Source organism: Hyaena hyaena, unplaced genomic scaffold (assembly GCF_003009895.1).
Source record: "Hyaena hyaena isolate Hyena2069 unplaced genomic scaffold, ASM300989v1 scaffold_96, whole genome shotgun sequence".
Lineage (NCBI taxonomy): Eukaryota > Metazoa > Chordata > Mammalia > Carnivora > Hyaenidae > Hyaena > Hyaena hyaena.
In genome coordinates this window covers 848,050-866,008 of record NW_024080729.1, presented here as the reverse complement: position 1 = coordinate 866,008, position 17,959 = coordinate 848,050, and the positions used below count along the sequence as shown (strand labels likewise).

The 17,959-nt window shown below is 38.8% G+C and overlaps 1 long non-coding RNA gene across 1 annotated transcript; it reads left to right on the top strand.

Annotated features, from left to right (window-relative positions):
- Positions 1 to 86: 86 nt before the first annotated feature.
- LOC120233783 lies at positions 87 to 3,593 on the top strand. Its single transcript, XR_005528915.1, has 2 exons — positions 87 to 1,544; positions 3,436 to 3,593. It is a non-coding gene; the product is annotated as an uncharacterized LOC120233783 (long non-coding RNA).
- The last annotated feature ends 14,366 nt before the right edge of the window (positions 3,594 to 17,959 follow it).

Below are 17,959 nucleotides of genomic sequence, written 5' to 3'. Positions count from 1 at the left end.
CAGGGAGTGGTGAATCGAGACTTGAATTCCCGTTTCCTCATTTTACAAATGAGGTAACAGTACCCATCTTGCCTACATTGAGGAATTGTGAGGCTAGGACAAAATATTGTATGCGGAGGTTCTTTGTAAAGTATAAAGTCCACTAGACTTTAAAATATTTTTGTTAGAAGGCAGTCGAGCAAGAGCAGATGACGGCCTGGACTTCGGAGTCAGACACGAATTTCAAGTCTGATCCTGGCTGATGTTGGATAGTCAGTTTTGCTTGACGCTTGGGCAAAATGGGGTACCAGGGTTTGGAGACTAACCAAAAAAACATAATTTCAGGTAAAGGATGTTTTATGAGCAAAGGTATGGAAGTGAAAACGGGAAAGGTTAAGTCTTGAGGCGGAAAACCAGTATTGAGACCATTGCTGTATTCCAGTTAAGCGATAAGAGTCTTAACGGTATTGGCAGTGGGAATCTAGGGAAAGGAATGGACGTGAGTGCTATTAAGGTGGTAGAATTGACAGTACTGAGCGGGGGATACGTGAGTAGGCCAAGTTTCTAGTGTGGATGCCGGAGTAGATGGTGGAACGGGTGGAACCGTTTCACAAGATGAGAAGATGAGTCTGGGTTATCCACAAGTCTCTGTACTAAGTTAATAGATAGTGGTGTTGACAGTCTTGAAGGTTGATCAGATTTGTGGGATGAGACGATGATGAGTTCAAATATAGATATATTTGTGGGGGAAACCGTCTCCACTCATAAGGTCTCTTTCCAGGTGAAGTGAATCCATTAAGATAACACTCCTGGCCTCTCACTGCGCATTCTCCAGCTCCCTCCTCCCTCAAGCAGTAACTTCCTGATTGATGAATGTAAAAGGAGAAACCTGGGGCGCCTGAGTGGCTCAGTAGATTAAGTGGTTAAGTGGTTAAGCATCTGACTGTTGGTTTCAGCTCAGGTCATGACCTCACAGTTTGTAGGTTCAAGCCTTGCATGGGCAGGGTGCAATGCTCTAGTGTTCTCCTGTTCTGAAAGACCAGGACCTGGGGTGAGTTTGAGATGCCTGGTTCAGGGTTACAAAGTTAGTAAACCTATTTAATTTCAGAGGTTGGCATTGTGAAGCTCACTGTCCACAGCAGTATCAGATACCAGCTTTGCCAGTTGTATTATACAGAGTAATGTCCCCCCTCCCCAAGGATGTTCATGCCCTAATCCCCAGAATCTGTGACTATGTTCCCTCCCTTACATGGCAAAAGGGACTTTGCAGATAGTGATTAAGTTAAGAATCTTGAGATGGAGAGATTATTTTAGATGATCTAGCTGGGCTTGGAGGCAGGAAGGTCAAAATCAGGGATAGAGCTATGATGATGGAAACAAAGGTCAGAGACAAAGAGAGATTTGAAGAATCTGCACTGCTGGTATTGAAGATGGAGCCAAGGAAGGCAGACAGGTCTGGAAGATGGGAAAGGCGAGGAAATGGATTCTTCCATAAAGCCGCCAGAAAGAACGCAGCTCTGCCAATACCTTGATTTTAGAGCAGTTCTGATTTCCAGAACTCTAAGGTAATAAATTTGTGTTCTTTACTAAGTTTGTGGTATTTGTTACAACAGCAGTAGGAAACTAAGACAGTCAGTAATAAAGATGATAGGTAGTAGGTCTTCTGCCACATTCTCCTTTATCTGAAAAAGAAGGGTGCAAGTTTCTCGAGTTCCCTCAAAGACTCTTGCATTGTGACTGTGACTGGATGCAAGGAACCTCCGTATCCAGAGGAAAACATTCAATAAGCAGCTGAATTACACAGATCTATGAATGAGGAGAGAAGTTGAGTCAAAATAGTCAAAAAAGTTGAGTTAGAGGACATTGACTTGTAATTGGTAATTTAAGTCCTAGGCATGGATGAGATGAATCAGAGAAAATCTAGAAGAAACAATAAAAAGGACCAAGGAGTACAGTCCCAGGAAGCACTGACTTTAAAGGGGAGTGGCAGATGAACAGAAACCCACAAAGAAGTCTGAGGAACAATGGCCAGAGAGATAAAAGAGCTAAATGAGCATAATGTCTCAAAAGCCAAGGTTGGAAAAAATTGCAAGATGGAGGCGGGGTCATCAGAGTCAGAGATTACAAACAGCTTAAGTATATCAACGGCTGAAAAGCACTGACTGGATTTAGCAACACAAAAATGATTGGTGACCAATAATAATGGCTTTAGTAAGGTAGTGGATATAGACATCAAATGACTGGGGTCTGAAAGGCAGGTCAATATAGTGTATTGGCCTTTGGACTGATGGGAGTTTGAGACTCTAGTCTTGGTTCTGGCAATTAACTAGCTAGATTTCCTTGGGCAAATCACTTAACTTCCAGGCTTTGGTTTCCTCCTGTACCGAAGGAGAGATCAGGCTGAGTCTATGATTTTCACATAAACTCCTAGATAATCCCCCCAACTTTATATTAGACTCGTTTGCTTATAACAGCATACTTCAAATCCTACTTGGCATTAAAAAAAATGAGAGCTGTGCTAAACCAATGCTGATCATTTAACATTCTTCTAGGTAGTTTTGTTGTGATTTGAAAGATAATTTATGTACAACTACTTCTCAACTAACACTGTTTAACTGGAAAAAATGAACATACATGAAAGTTGATGCAAAGAGGAATTTTTTTTTTTTTTACTTTTCTACCAAATCCAAGAAGAAACCACTAGTTGTTATACTTCCATGCTCTGTTACATTTGCTTATCTAATTCTCATATGTTATCTCATTTAATTTTGCGAACATCAGCTTATTATGTCACCAACTAACTGACATTATATCTCTGTTACAGCAGATGAAGCTACAAAGGTTAAGTAATCTGGTCAAGGTCATACTAACAACAGTTAAGTAGTACACTAAAATTTGGACCCAGCACAGGCATCCTCCTTCCAGAAAACCTTCCCTCAGGCCCTTGGTTTAAGTACCCTTCCTCTGTATTATTATATCATGTGCACACCTTTATTTTAGCATTTACTGTAATTATGATGATGCTTACTCTGTGCCAGGGCCCGTTTTAGGTACATAATAGGCATTAACCCACTTGAGCCTCATAACAGCTCTTTGAGATTTGTGATATTAATCACAATACTATCACAATACTATAAGTCAGGAAATACTTTTACTGATTTTCACACAATTAATAACTGACGGGGCCAGCATTCAGCCCTAGGCAGTGAAGGTCTAGAGTCCATGCTTTTCACCTCCAGGCTGCTACCTTTATACCAAGCACCCCCTGCTAACATTGAGGGATTCTAGACGATATAGTTTCAGGAACTCATCAATGCAGTTACTGTAGGAATGTTAATTGTGTGTAATATTGCTTTGTAGTCCATGTTAAATGAATACAAGAGAATTTTTTCTCAGGCCCCGATGTCATGAAACACTTGGCTACACTTGAGTAACTGATACGTTTTCTCCTTATAGGCAATGTGAATTATATAACTGGCTGTTGTCTCCTTTTGCTTTGACTGCCAAGAAGCTCTGAGTAAATTTGTGGCTCAGCATTAGCAACTGGGTTGGCCTGCATGTCTGTATTCTGTTGGCTTGAAATTTTTCAAAATAAAATGTTGGGGGGAAAATCATCTAAATTCTTCTTTATTTTCTAAATTTTTGATAGTGTACATTTATAATTGGGAAAAGCAAATAAAAGAATGCTTTCATCAAATGATTTCTCGGGCTTTTCTCTGTGTTTCAGGTTAAATTCCATGAGTTCAGGGGCGTCTGGGTGGCTTAGTCGGTTAAGCGTCCGACTTTCGCTTAGGTCATGATCTCGCGGTTCGTGGATTCGAACCCCGTGTCGGGCTCTGTGCTGACTGCCAGCTCAGAGCCTGGAGCCTATTTCAGAGTCTGTGTCTCCCTCTCTCTCACCCTCCCCTGCTCACGCTGTCTCTCTATCCTAGAAATAAATAAAAAATATTAAAAAAAAAAATTCCATGGGTTCAGTGTAGAATCCTAGTTCCTAGGAAACCAGGACTTCTGCATCTCTTGAAAGTCCAGATCAATAGAATTTGTGTTCAGATATATCAGAAGGTATTTCAAGTAGCCTGAAAGAATCAAGTTGTGGCCCTCCTTGTTTTGTAACCTATAGCTAAGTAATTTGAAACCACTCTTGGATTATTTTGACATATGCTACCTTGCTTTAGAGATGGAAAGTCAATTATCTTCCTTAATGCTGACATTTTATTATATTGGTCTTTAATGTACAATTGATTTTGTGGTTTACCATTGGCTGAAAGAATGGATAAAGATCACCTGCCCTAAAATTAAATAATTATTTTGGTACATGTTCTTAAGTTTTATTGCCTTAGATCCAGTAACTTAATACCAGATTCATTTCCTTATTTAAGAGTATATCTTGCAAGTATTTCCTGCAGGTAGATTTACTGGCCAATCACTTCACTAAAAGCCATACATTTCAGGGGAGCATTATTCAGATTTTTTCATAGCCAATGTGAACAACCAATAATTTCTTCTTTGAAGATTTTTCAATCCAAATCTTCATTGTCCAACAGGGCATTCAAATACCTAAGGGGTGAATAAATGCTCTACACTCAACACAACAGACTGTTGCCAAGTGGTGATACGAGCATCCAGGGTTGCTTGACTTGAAATCTATTGATCTCTAAGTATTGGTAACTAACACGAACTTTGTCAAGACAAAACAAACAAAACAGACTTGTATGTGGGCTTGCAGACCCTCTGCTCCATTGAGTGAAACTTTATGGACTTAAATACTTAATTTTCTTATTTTTAAGGAGTTGTTTTTAAAGAAAAATCCTGGATTCCCTCCAGGTTGTCACTGTACACCATCTTGTAAAGAGAAATGTTTCTATGTAGGTGAGAATCTCAGTGGGACTTCTTCACAAAAGGCTGTCAACCACCTGCTAATTGGATTCCTGAATTCTAAACAATATGAATCAGCCTTTAGTCAAGTACAGAATATTAGCTGGTCCATAAGAAAACTACATACATACCTGATCATATTATCCTGAGCTCGTATACACAGAAACCTTCTTCACCCCCTACCAGGAGCCTTTTAATGACTTGTCTTTTGAAAATTGTGTCTTTACCATACATTAAGGGATTCTGGAACAGAGAGCTCCACAGAGCCCACTAGTACTTTTACTGTAGGGATGTTGTGCAGTCATTTTATGTTTTCCATGGAAAAGCCCATGAGAGAATTTTCTTTCAGAGCCAAGTGTCATGAAATGCTTGGATACCCTTAAATAACTGAATAGGTCTTCCTTACAGACAAGTAGATTATATAATTGGATGTGTTTTCCTTTTCACTTTGGCCAACATGAAGCTCTGAATCAAGTTTTGGTTCAATGCCTACCTGCATTCTAATTTGTTCCCTGGTCCTAACCTACTTAAATTTGGGTTTTCTACTGCTCGGACTACATGCTATGTATAATTGCACTGGCCACTTCAATTGATTGTGGAAAAATGTAAAGAAATGAATGACAAGCATTTAATGACGACTACCTTAAAGGTAGCCACTTGCCCTTCAAGCAGAAGTTGAAACTTTTGTTTCTTCCATGCTGATAACAATGTCTTGTTTATAAGGTCTCTAAGGTTTTACTTCAGCTAAATAAAGCTAGAAATATGAATTATTTTCAAGGAAGTTTTAATGTCATTGCATATCTTTACTATGTCATTCTTTTAATTTTGATTTTTTCTTTTTGATGGAAATAAAGTAATGATTGGCAGACATAAGTAGGAAACTTCAAGTCCCTGATTCTCTAATTAAATAGTTTCTCAGAACTTCTCTCAGTATATTCTTTTAGTAAGCCAGAATTTTTGTAATCTAATCTAAATCATATTCTTGGCTTAAATTCCTTTCTACCTAATACAAGGTAGATCTAATACAAGTGATCACTAATACAAGTGATCTGATTTGTATTCACTGATATATGTATATACACATATATGCTTTAACTGAAGGTATACGGAAGATCTTTTATTTTTTTAAAATAATTTATTGTCAAGTTGGTTTCCATGTAACACCCAGTGTTCATCCCCACAAGTACCCTCCTCCATGCCCATCACCCCCTTCCAATCCCCCCATACTGATCAGTCCTCAATTTGTTCTCAACATTCAAGAGTCTCACATGGTTTGCTTCCCTCCCTCTCCGCCCCCACTTCCCCCTTCTTCTTCCCCACAGTCCTCCGTTAAGTTCCTCATAATCCTCCCATATGTGCAAACATATGGTAGCTGTCCTTCTCTACCTGAGTTATTTCACTCAGCATAACACCCTCAAGTTCCATCCATGTTGTTACACATGGCCAGATTTCATTCTTTCTCATTGCCATGTAGTATTCCATTGTATACATAAACCACATCTTCTTGATCCATTCATCCGTTGATGGACACTTAGGCTCTTTCCATGTTTTGGTTATGGTACACAGAAAATCTTAAAGCAGAATTCATTATTGTCTTAATACATCTTTCATATTTGTTAAAGGTAGAAAGGCAATTGAATACCCCCATAACAATTAGGCATTGCCATCAGATAATGTGTCCATGATGTAATATTTTGATCTTATAATTATCTTGAGAATAGGACAATAAGTCTGCTTTGAAAGCGTAAGGTAAGAAACAACAAGTGTTGGCGAGGATGTGGAGAAATGGGAACACTTGTACACTGTTGGTGGGAATGTAAGTTGGTACAGCCACTGTGGAAAACAGTATGGGGTTTCCTCAAAAGATTAAAAATGGAACTACCATATATGATCCAGCAATTCCACTATCTGAAGAAAACAAAAACACTAATATAAACACATATATGTGCTCCCATGCTATTTGAAGTATTATTTAAAATAACCAACATATGGAAACTAAGTGTCCAATGGATGAATGGATAATGTGGTATATATGAACAATAGATATTATCCAGCCATAAAAAAAGAATGAAATCTTTGCCATTTGCAACAGCTTGGATGGACCTTGAGGGCATTATGCTAAATAAGTCAGACAGAAAAACAAATACCATATGATCTAACATAAATGTGGAATCTAAAACAGTAACAACAACAAAACCAAGCTCAACCATATAGAGAACAGATTGGTAGTTACCAGAGGCAGAGGATGGAGAGTGGATGAAATGCGTGTAGGGAGTCAGGAGGTAGAAACTTCTTATAAAACAATGCATGGAGATGGAATATACAGCATGATGGCTATAGTTAATAATACTGTATTGCATATGTGAAAATTGCTTAGGGAGGAGATCTTTAAATTCCTCATCAGAAGAAAAAAAAAGTGTAAAATAAACAAGTACAATATACCACAAATTTTGCAATTGTGTTTTGTCATTTCTTAATATACCAGGAACCTCAAAAAATGGAAATAGCGCAGGCGTGTTTCCTGTTTCAGTATTTATTCACAGGGTACCATGCACCAGGCACAGAGGGGGTACAGAGATTGAAGATACAGTTTTGTGCTCACAAGGACTAATAGTCTAAAACTGTGCTCTCCAATATGGTAGCCTCTAGCCACATGTGACCTTTTACCTTTAATTAGAAATTCAGCTCCTCAGTAATACTAGTCACATCTCAAGGTCTCAATAACCACATGTGGCTAGAGGCTGGATAGTGCATGTGTAGAACATTTCTATCACTGTAGAAAATTCCATTGGAGAGTGCCAGTCTATAGGAATTTCAGACTAAGAAAGGTCATGTGTTAAGTGTGTATAAGAATGACCTGGGGTGGGACACCTGGTTGGTTATGGGTCCAACTTCAGCTCAGGTCATGATCTCATGGTTCATGAGTTCGAGCCCCATGTCACGCTCTGTGCTGACAGCTCCGAGCCTGGAGCCTGCTTCAGATTCTGTATCTCTCCCTCTCTCTGCCCTTCCCCCACTCTCTGCTTCTCTCTCCTTTCGCTCTCTCTCTCTCTCTCAAGAATAAAAAAACATTTGAAAAAAAAAAAGGAGTGATTTGGGGCATGGCCAATCTCATTGCCAGAGATTTTTTTGTTAATGTTAAGTTTATTTATTTATTTGGAGAGAGACAGAGAGAGGGAGCAGAGGAGGGGTGGGGGAAGGGGGAAGAGAGAATCCCAAGCAGGCTCTGCACTGACAGCTCCATGTGGGGCTCAAACTCATGAACTGTGAGATCATGACCTGGGCCTAAACCAAGAGTCAAATGCTTAACCGACTCAGCCACCCAGGTGCCCGAGAGATTCCGATTATGGATATTGTGAGAGTCTTTAACAACACCTCCAGATGATTTGATACAGAAGGTATGCATATTTCACTGAGAAAAATCAATTTAGCGTCAGTGGGAATAGCCCAATAGAGGGATTCTGTATTTCCTACCTAAATGACATCTGGGTGCTTAAACCAATTTCAATTTGATTAGGAGAGTGCTAGAACTATATTCATACCTTGAGAGTTAATGGAGCGTTGTACATCCATTACATATCTCAAGATATATCAAAGATTATTATAAATATCTTTACTTTTCATGTTCTCTCCAGAGTCATTAGAAGAGCTTCTGTCCCGGGGCGCCTGGGTGGCTTAGTCGGTTAAGCGTCCGACTTTCGCTTAGGTCATGATCTCGCGGTTCGTGGGTTCGAGCCCCGCGTCGGGCTCTGTGCTGACTGCCAGCTCGGAGCCTGGAGTCTGTTTCAGTCTGTGACTCCTTCTCTCTGACCCTCCCCTGCTCACGCTGTCTTTCTCTCTCTCTCCTAGAAATAAATAAAACATTAAAAAAAAAAAAAAAAAGAAGAGCTTCTGTCTCTTGTCTTTTCCAGCTTCTGGTGGCAGCCAGCATTCCTTGGCTTGTGGCTACATCACTCCAGTCTCTACTGTGATTGTCAAATTAACTTTTTCTCTTCTGTGTCAAATGTCCCTCTGACTTTTTCTTACAAGGACACATATGATTGCATTTAGGGCCCACCTAGATAAGCCAGGATAACGTCCTCATCTCAAGATCCCCAACCTAACCACATATACAATGACCATTTTTCCAAATAAGTTACCATTCACGGGCCCCAGAGAGTAGGACCTGGTTATTTCAGGGAGCCATTGTTCAGCCAACAGCAACACATTTATACTTACTTTTATGGACTTAGAGAATGGTGTGGAAGGAAAGGTATACATCAACTTTTTAATGTAAATTTCTTCAAGATAGCTGTAATTGGAGGAGGAGAGGGAAGCTATTCACTTTTCTGTATATTTTGTTTGTTAAAGATAATAAAGTAGACAAACTTTAAAAGGAGAAAGACGAGGGGCACCTGGGTGTCTCGGTTGGCTCATTTGGTTAAGCGTCCAACTTTGGCTCAGGTCATGATGTAGCAGTTCGTGAGTTCAAGCCCCACATCAGGCTCTGTGCTGACAGCTCAGAGCCGGAACCTGCTTTGAATTCTGTGTCTCCCTCTCTCTGCCCCATCCCCCACTCACACTTTGTCTCTCTCTTTCTCAAAAATAAATAAATATTGAAAAAAAATTTAAAAAGGAGAAAGAGCAAAAATTTCAGCTAAATGCAAACAGAAAGAAAGTAGAGGCGGCAATATTAAGTTCACATATAATGGAATTCAAGACCAACAGCATTACACAGAAAAAGAAAGGATATTTTGTATGATAAAAGCCCAAGAAATTAAGATCTGTTATAAACCTTTAATTATCAAACACTATCGTAGCAAACTATAGAAGGCAAAAACTTTTCAAAAATAAGATTTTTGTAAAACTACAATTTTATTAGGGGACCTTAACATATGTTTCTTAGGATTTATTGCATCAAGTAGACAAATAAGAGGAAGAGGAAGGGGAAGAAGAAAAAGAGGAAGAAAGAGAGGAGGAGGGGGAGTAAAAAGCAGTGGCTGTGGAGGATTTTAATTAAATTCTCAGTGACTTTGATCTAGCATTTGTAAGTAGAACTTAGTAGGCCATAACAGAAGATACATACTGTTCTTATCCAAGGAATAGTCACAAGAGTCAAGCATATGCTTATTCACAAAGAAAATTATAGTAAATTTCAAAAGGAAGAAATGATACACTTCTCATTTACTAGCTAGCCACAATGCAATAAACGGCATTTAACATCAAAAGCTGTACTATGTGACCAAAATAGTTCTGAGGAAAAACTAATATTTTTAATTTTCATTTTAACAATACCTCTTTTTTTTTGTTTACTTCCACTTTAGTTAACATACTGTGTTAAGTTAGTTTCAGGTGTACAATATAGTGATTTAACAACTCTATACATTACTCCGTGCACATCGTAAGTGCACTCTTCATCCCCTTCACCTATTTCATCCACCCCCGACCCATCTCCTCTCTGCTGACCAGTTTTTTTCTCTGTAGTTTAGAGTCTGTTTTCTGGTTTTTCTCCTTTTTTCTTTGTTCATTCGTTTTTTAAATTCCACGTATGAGTGAAACCATATGGTATTTGTCTTTCCCTGACTTATGTCACTTAGCATTATGCCATTCACATTGTTGCATATGGCAAGATTTCATTCTTTTTATGGCTGAGTAATCTTTCTGTGTGTGTGTGTGTGTGTGTGTGTGTGTGTGTGTGTATCACATCTTCTTTATCCATTCATCTATCAGTGGACACTTGGGCTGCTTCCATAATTTGGCTAGTGTAAATAATGCCGCAGTAAACATAGGGGTGCATATATCTTTTCAAATTTGTGTTTTCATATTCTTTGGGTAAATACCCAGTAGTGGAATAAATGGATCACAGGGTAATTCTATATATAATTTTTGGAGGAAACCCTATACAGTTTTCCACAGTGGCTGCACCAGTTTGCATCCCCACCAACAGTGCAAAGGGGTTTCCCTTTCTCCACATCCTCACCAAAACCTGTTTTCTTGTATTTTTTATTTTAGCCGTTCTGACAGGTGTGGGGTGACATCTTATTGTGGTTTTGATTTGCATTTCCCTGATGATTAGTGATGTTGAACATCTTTTGTGTCTGTTGGCCATCTGTAGGTCTTTGGGAAAAATGTCTATTCTGTAGGTCTTTGGGGAAAATGTCTATTCAGGTCTTCTGCTCATCTTTTAATTGGACTATTTGGTTTTTTGGGTGTTGAGTTGTATAAGTTGCATAAGTATGTATTTTGGATACTAACCCTTTGCCAGATATGTCATTTGCAAAGTATTTTCTCCTATTCAGTAGATAATCTTTTACTTTGCTGACTGTTTCCTTTGCTGTGCAGATGCTTTTTTTTTTTTTTTTTTTTGATGTAGTCCCAATAGTTTATTTTTGCTTTTGTTTCCCTTGCTTTAGGAGACATATCTAGAAAAATGTTGTTACACTCCATGTCAGAGAAATTACTGCCTGTGTTGCCTGTGCCAGGTATTTATGGTTTCAAGTCTCACATTAAGGTCCTTGATTCATTTTGAGCTTATTTTTGTGTATGGTGTAAGAAAATGGTCCAGTTTCATTCTTTTGCATGTAACTCTCCATTTTCCCCAACACCACTTGTTGAACAGATATTCTTTTTCCCATTGCATAGTCTTGCCTTGTTTGTCATAGATTAATTGACCATATCATCATGGTTTTTTTTTCTGGGCTCTCTATTCTGTTCTGTTGATCTATGTGTCTATTTTTGTTCCAGTACCATGCTGATTTTATTACTACAGCTTTGTGGTATATCTTGAAAACTGGGATTGTGATGCCTCCAGTTTTGTTCTTTTTTAAGACTGCTTTGACTACTTGGGGTCTTTTGTGGTTCCATAAAAATTTTAGGGTTATTTGTTCTGGTTCTGTGTAAAATGCTGTTGATATTTTGATAGGGATTCCATTAAATCTCTGGGTTGCTCTGGGTAGCATGGGCATTTTAACAGTAGCATGGAACATCTTTCCACTTGTTTGTATCATCAGGAAAAAAACCAAATATTTTTAAATGCACTTTTCAGATTTGAAAATAGTATTGACAAGTAATCACTCCACTTAAGAAGTTAGAAAATAAAACAAACTAAGAAATTTGGGGGATAATGATAAAGAAGTGTGCCAGTCAGTTATTGTCCACAAAATGCTTGTAACAAGCAGTCACAAAAATCTCAGTAGCATACAATAAGCACTTATTCTTGCTTGTGCAGATCAGCTAAGGTCACTCTGTTTCAGGCTGTGGGACACCTGGGATGGCTCTGCTCCATGCATCCCATGCTGGGCTCTAGGCTAGAAGGGCAGTGGCTGCCTAGAACATATTCTTCTCAGGGTGATGGCAGCCAAAGGATTCATTTTACATCAAAAGAGGTGTAGCAGTAGACACATGTCCACAGAACTCACAAGATCTATCACATACTGCACCAAAAGAGTGATTCTGAACTTCCTACTTAAATGGCATGTGGATGCCTGAGACAGTTTAAATTTGATTTGGAGACATAAGAAGCTGCTGGTATGAGAATGTGATGACAAGCTCTTCTGAAGGTGTAGCTGACGTGTCCACTTGGAGATATAACCCTGCAATGATGAGAGGCCATCTGCCAGAGCACATTATATACCCTAAATCAAGTATCAGTATCATTATTAGCGCTGTACACCCAATAGTCATTATATGGGTTCAGAAACCAAGGAGTGGAAGTGTGAGCAGCCCCTGCCCCCCACCATTGCTTGGTTATTCACTTGGGGCATCTGTGCTTCCTATTCCTACAGATCTCGGCCCTGCTTGTCTGGAGGTCCTTGCTCCCAAATCAAAGGAACACCGATTTAAGAGGTGGAGTCTTCAAACATGTCCTTCAGGTGTTATAACTTGCCACTAATAGCCCCAAGTAGGGTAGTTATTATTGCTTTTAAACCCATTTTACTCTTGATAGTTTGCTTTGCTGTTGTGCTGTAGTTGTTTTGTGTACTTTTCTCCGCAAATTATAACATTCGCAGTACAGGATCCCTGTTGCATACTTCCAGCCTTCTGGTTCTATGAGAACACTTAATATTATTGATTGTGTGCTCCAAGTCATGCTGAGCACACTACAATAATAAAATAATAATTAGATATAAATCCTTGTAGGATTTATAAATCTCATATAAATCCTTAAAGGATTTATATCCTATTATTCATGTGACATGATATTTTAAAATGTTAACTTTTCTCCCAACATTTCTGTGACTCATGGCCCTTCTCCACTCAGGCAGCTAGAATACAGGCCTTAGGGATGTTACGAAAGAAAAAAAGCCTTTGACTTTCAAAAATCTAAACCTTTATGCTGTGAGTCATGAGGAGAGAGGTCAATAGGGAGAACTCTGAGACCTGGTGAATCCCCAAGAAGAGGGTGTACCTTCCTCAGCACCTGTGGGTTAAGATAAAGGGAAATCAGAGTCCTGAGATAGATTATCTGCAGATCTGAATGGAAAAGGGTCTTTTTTTTCCCCTTGGCTTTCTAGGTAGAAACCCTGGAAGTCAGCAAGATCCCTGAAGAAATGGCTGTGAGAGATGTCTAATAGGTAGGACCATATATAAACCTCACGAGTTAGGTTCCCCGTGAAAACATCCCCATGTGATGTAAGGGCTGCAGAATGACCCAGTGCTCCCTCAGTAACTGTTACTGATGAGAAGTCTTACCCCCAAAGATTTCCCTGACATGGCATGGAAATCTCAAAATGGAAATAGCTGACATAATATGGAAATAGCAGAATGAAATAGCAAGGGAGGGAACAGACCTGAGAGAGCCCCAGCAGTAAGAATGAATGATGGTCTAACAGTAAGCCACATAGATCTATAACAAAGGACCAAACAGGATACTTGACATTTTAGCAAATGCCAACAGAATGGTTCTCCTGTGGAAGGTCAGATGCTCACGCTCCTCCAACTTTCTAGACATTACAGGAATTTAAGATTTTACCTCAGAGAAAAGCAGCAGGAAGAGATCCTGAATTTATTGAGATTCAGTTTCCACGAGCCCCACAGAAAATGGAGCCTTTAAATTATGTGCCACTAGAATAAAAATTCCATTTCTTACACACCTCTGAGTTTGTAGATTAGATACAAATCCCTTATATCCGCTGCTACAAATAATGAGTGTTTTACTATATTTATAATAGTGGGAGAAAAAAAATCATATTTTTGTAAATATAGTTCTCTGAGATCAGTGGTTTTAAAAAGAAGTCTGTACAACAGTGCTTCTCAAAACTATTGTGCACACTAATTGCCTGGAGATCCTTTGAAAATAAAGCTTCTCATTCAGTAGGTCTCGGGTGAAGCCTGAAGATCTTAATTTTTAACTACCTCTCCAGGGATGCTGATGCTGCTGGTACATGGACCACCCCTGGGAATAGTGAGGCTGTTCAGTACACTGGTAAGATGATTACGTTGGTCCCCCAAATACACTGACTAGCACTTTCTCAGATAAACACAGATGGCGCTCATGCTCAAAGTGTGCCATAGACTTGAGGTCCAGTTTTAGACTACATTTTTTTATAAATTTTTTATGCTTATTTTTTTTTACTTATTTTTAGAGAGATGGAGACAGAGGATCCAAGAGGGCTATGTGCTGGCAGCAGAAAGCCTGATGTGGGGCTCAAACTCATGAACCGTGAGATCATGACCTGAGTCAAAGTCAGATGGTTAACCAACTGAGCCACCCATGCGCCCCAAGGATCTGAACATTTTAAAGTCCTGGATGACTCTTGAAACCTAATGCAAAATTGATGTGTCAAAAGTTTGGATTAGGTCTATGAAAGTGCCTGTTTCAAGTACAGCAGTCCTAGGTATTGCCATTAAAAAAAAAATCTCCTGTTATCTTTGCTAATATTGATAGCACTCAAATCAATGCATCTATAGTAAAAATTCTCTTAACCCGTTTCCACTTCACAGATTATTGCATTAATCTGACTTACCATTTCCTCAGTAAAGGACTGATGCCCTGGCAGTCTGAATAACTATAAACAGTTGGTCACACTCTCAGACACCTGCACACTTCCACTTACCTAATGAGTTGTGTGCTTACCGAGTCAGTCATGTCTACTGACAGACCACATGTTCAAGACAGTTATTCTCATAATTATAAATGTATAATTTAATGAAATATATAAAACAATAAAATGTTTATATAAAAGGAAAGCTGAACACCTGAAGAACTCTGAAAGATAAAAAGCTAAAATGACTTACTCCTGAATTAGAGGCAAAACATGTGAATAAGGAGGAAAGCATGAAACTATGGATTCTGAACTCAGATTCCTTTGTAAATGCTTTAAGTTCATACTCCACTTTAAAGAAACTAGATTTTAGATCTTAGACCAGTGGTTCTCCACAGGGCATTACTGACCCCTAGGGGTAGTTTTGGAAACTCATGGGGCATTTTCAGTTGGGTTTCACAATTGGTTCTTAGTGGATGTGGGACGGGGGTGTGAGATATCCTGTATAGGCCTGCCCAACTCTGAAAAGTCTCACTGAGTATTCAGACAGGCAAAAAGCTTGGTTTTCCCTTCAAGGAAGTGGGCTTCATATATTGATTTCCTTCTATGGAGCACAGTATGGAAAGGTGGTGGGTGGAAACTGACTTCACAGTAAAGAAATGACCAAAGCTACCTCAGCCAAGTGATCAAGATTAACATCATCACTGATACATCGTGTTGATAACGTGCACCCTTGATCAGATGTGCTGAGAAGGGCACTTTACCTCTATAGGCTTTCTCAAAAAAACCCATAATCCCAGTTTCATTATGAGACAAAATTCATATTAATTAAATCCCAACTGAGAAACACTGACTAGTTAGCACTCTCAAAACTAGCAAAATTCTCAAAAATAAGGAAAGTGTGAAAAGCTATCACATCCTACAGGAGTCTAAGGAGACATGACAACTAAATGTAGTATCGTATGCTGGATAGGATCCTGTAACAGACAAAGGAAAGTAGCTGAAAACTAAAGAAAGGTGAATAAAGTGTAGACTTCAGTTAACAATGCAGCCATGTAGGGTTCAGTGGTGACAAATGTCCCATACTAATGTAAGATTTTAAAAATAAAGGAAACTGGGTATGGGATATATGGGATCTGTGCTATCTTTACAACATTTCTGTAAATCTAAAACTATTCTAAAATTTTTAAAAATGTAAAGTACAAATGTGCACCTGGTAGGTAAGTCCTGGGTATCCCCACACAGGATAGTGATTAGAGGCAACAACACTGTATTATAACCTTCAAAGTGGCTAAGAGACTCGATCTTAATTTTTCCCACCACAAAAAATATTTATGTGACCTAATAGAGGTGTTAGCTAGCCTATTAATCATACTGCAATATATAAATGTATCAAATGGACACCTTAAACTTACACAGTATGTCAATATTACTTCAATAAAAAGTTATAAACCCACCTTTGTATATTATCTGAGCCTACAACTCCTATTTTACTTATTTGTTACTTATATAATTTTAATATTCACACTAGGGACAAACTCTCCTACCTACAGAAGGCATATTATTCTTTTCTTCAAAACTTCAGCAAGAATTTGATCACCATTTGGAAAATGACATTTTTAACAGTAACATTATTTGTGTTCACTGAGTGGCCAATAAAACATACATGTTATCATTATGCATTATATGTAAAATTACAGCTCTTTATGAATCATGAATTCAATCTTTATTTTAAAATACCCAATAGTGTTGGGAACCTGGGTGGCTCAGTTGGTTAAGCAATTGTCTTCGGTTCAGGTCATAATCTCACAGTTCGTGGGTTCGAGCCCCACACTGGGCTCTGCACAGACAGTGGAGACTGCTTTGGATTCTCTCTCTCCCCTCTGCCCCTCCCCAACTCACGCTTTCTCTCTCAAAAATAAACTGAAAAATATTAATATATTAATTAATATAATTATATATATAATAAACTATCCAATAGTGTTAACAGTACTCGAGTGAGCAGTTTTGCTTCTTTCACACTTAAGAGCAAATACCTGACTACTTCCTTGTTTTCTAGTGTGGCAGTATGTGGGCATTTATATGTTAAAATGTATGTTTTATTACAACTTGGCTTCATTTTTCCTTTATATTACAATAGAGGCACTGGACTGACCATTTCTGGAATTATGTATATAGGTAAGTTATATGTAAATTTCATTTTAGGATAGTAGATGTGATAGATGTTATGAATGTTCCCATGTAATAATAAAAAGGGTCTGCTAAGTCTGATATGGTTGAGAACCACAATCTCAGGCCAGGCTCTTCAAGGGCAGAAAGTGTCTGATCTCTTACAGGTCCTCAACACTTAATTCCATCCTGTTGCAGTTTCTGTTTATGCTACTCAGAAGCCCTTATTTGCTCCTCCACATTATGGAAGTCTCAGTTTTGATCCACTGCCCATCCTTACATGGGCAACTTGAGTAAATATGATCCATCAAAGCCAGAGAGGTCATTCCTTTTGTCAGTGATTAGAAACAGGCCAGTGACTCAGATGTAGTCAAGACATGAGGGGAATGCTGAGGAACTTTGGGAAGGGCTTTAAAATCATTAAAGACACAGGAGGAACAAACGTTATTTTCCTTCACTGGACATTGTTGGATTATACTGGACACCTGGAATCATGGTGGGCATCTTTGATCGTGAGTATTATTAGCCCAGAAAGAAAATGCTGAGAATGTCAGGTTTGGAAGAGTGGAAGGAAAGCAGGGTTCTTGATATCTCAGAACCCTCTATCAACCCATTCTAGAACCTCTGAAGTGTTTATTACATGTGATAGAGTTGGGTCTTATTGCCAGCAACAAGCATCCTTACTAATATAACCCTCTTCACAAGCAGTTATGTTGCTAAGGAGTAATTATACACACGGTAAGCATCCTGATCAGAATGCTATGTAGGGAAGCCACAGTAATTCTCTCTCAGCCATCAGCACCTAATTCAAACCACTGTATTATAAGTGAGTCCCAGGCTTACCTGTGAAAGGCTCACATGACACTGATTTTACATTGACAGCTGCACAGTCTTGTGGTCCAATCATGGAAAACAAGAACACTTGTGTTCGGTGTCACTGTTTTGTATCACCACTTCTACGTAAGTTAATTGGG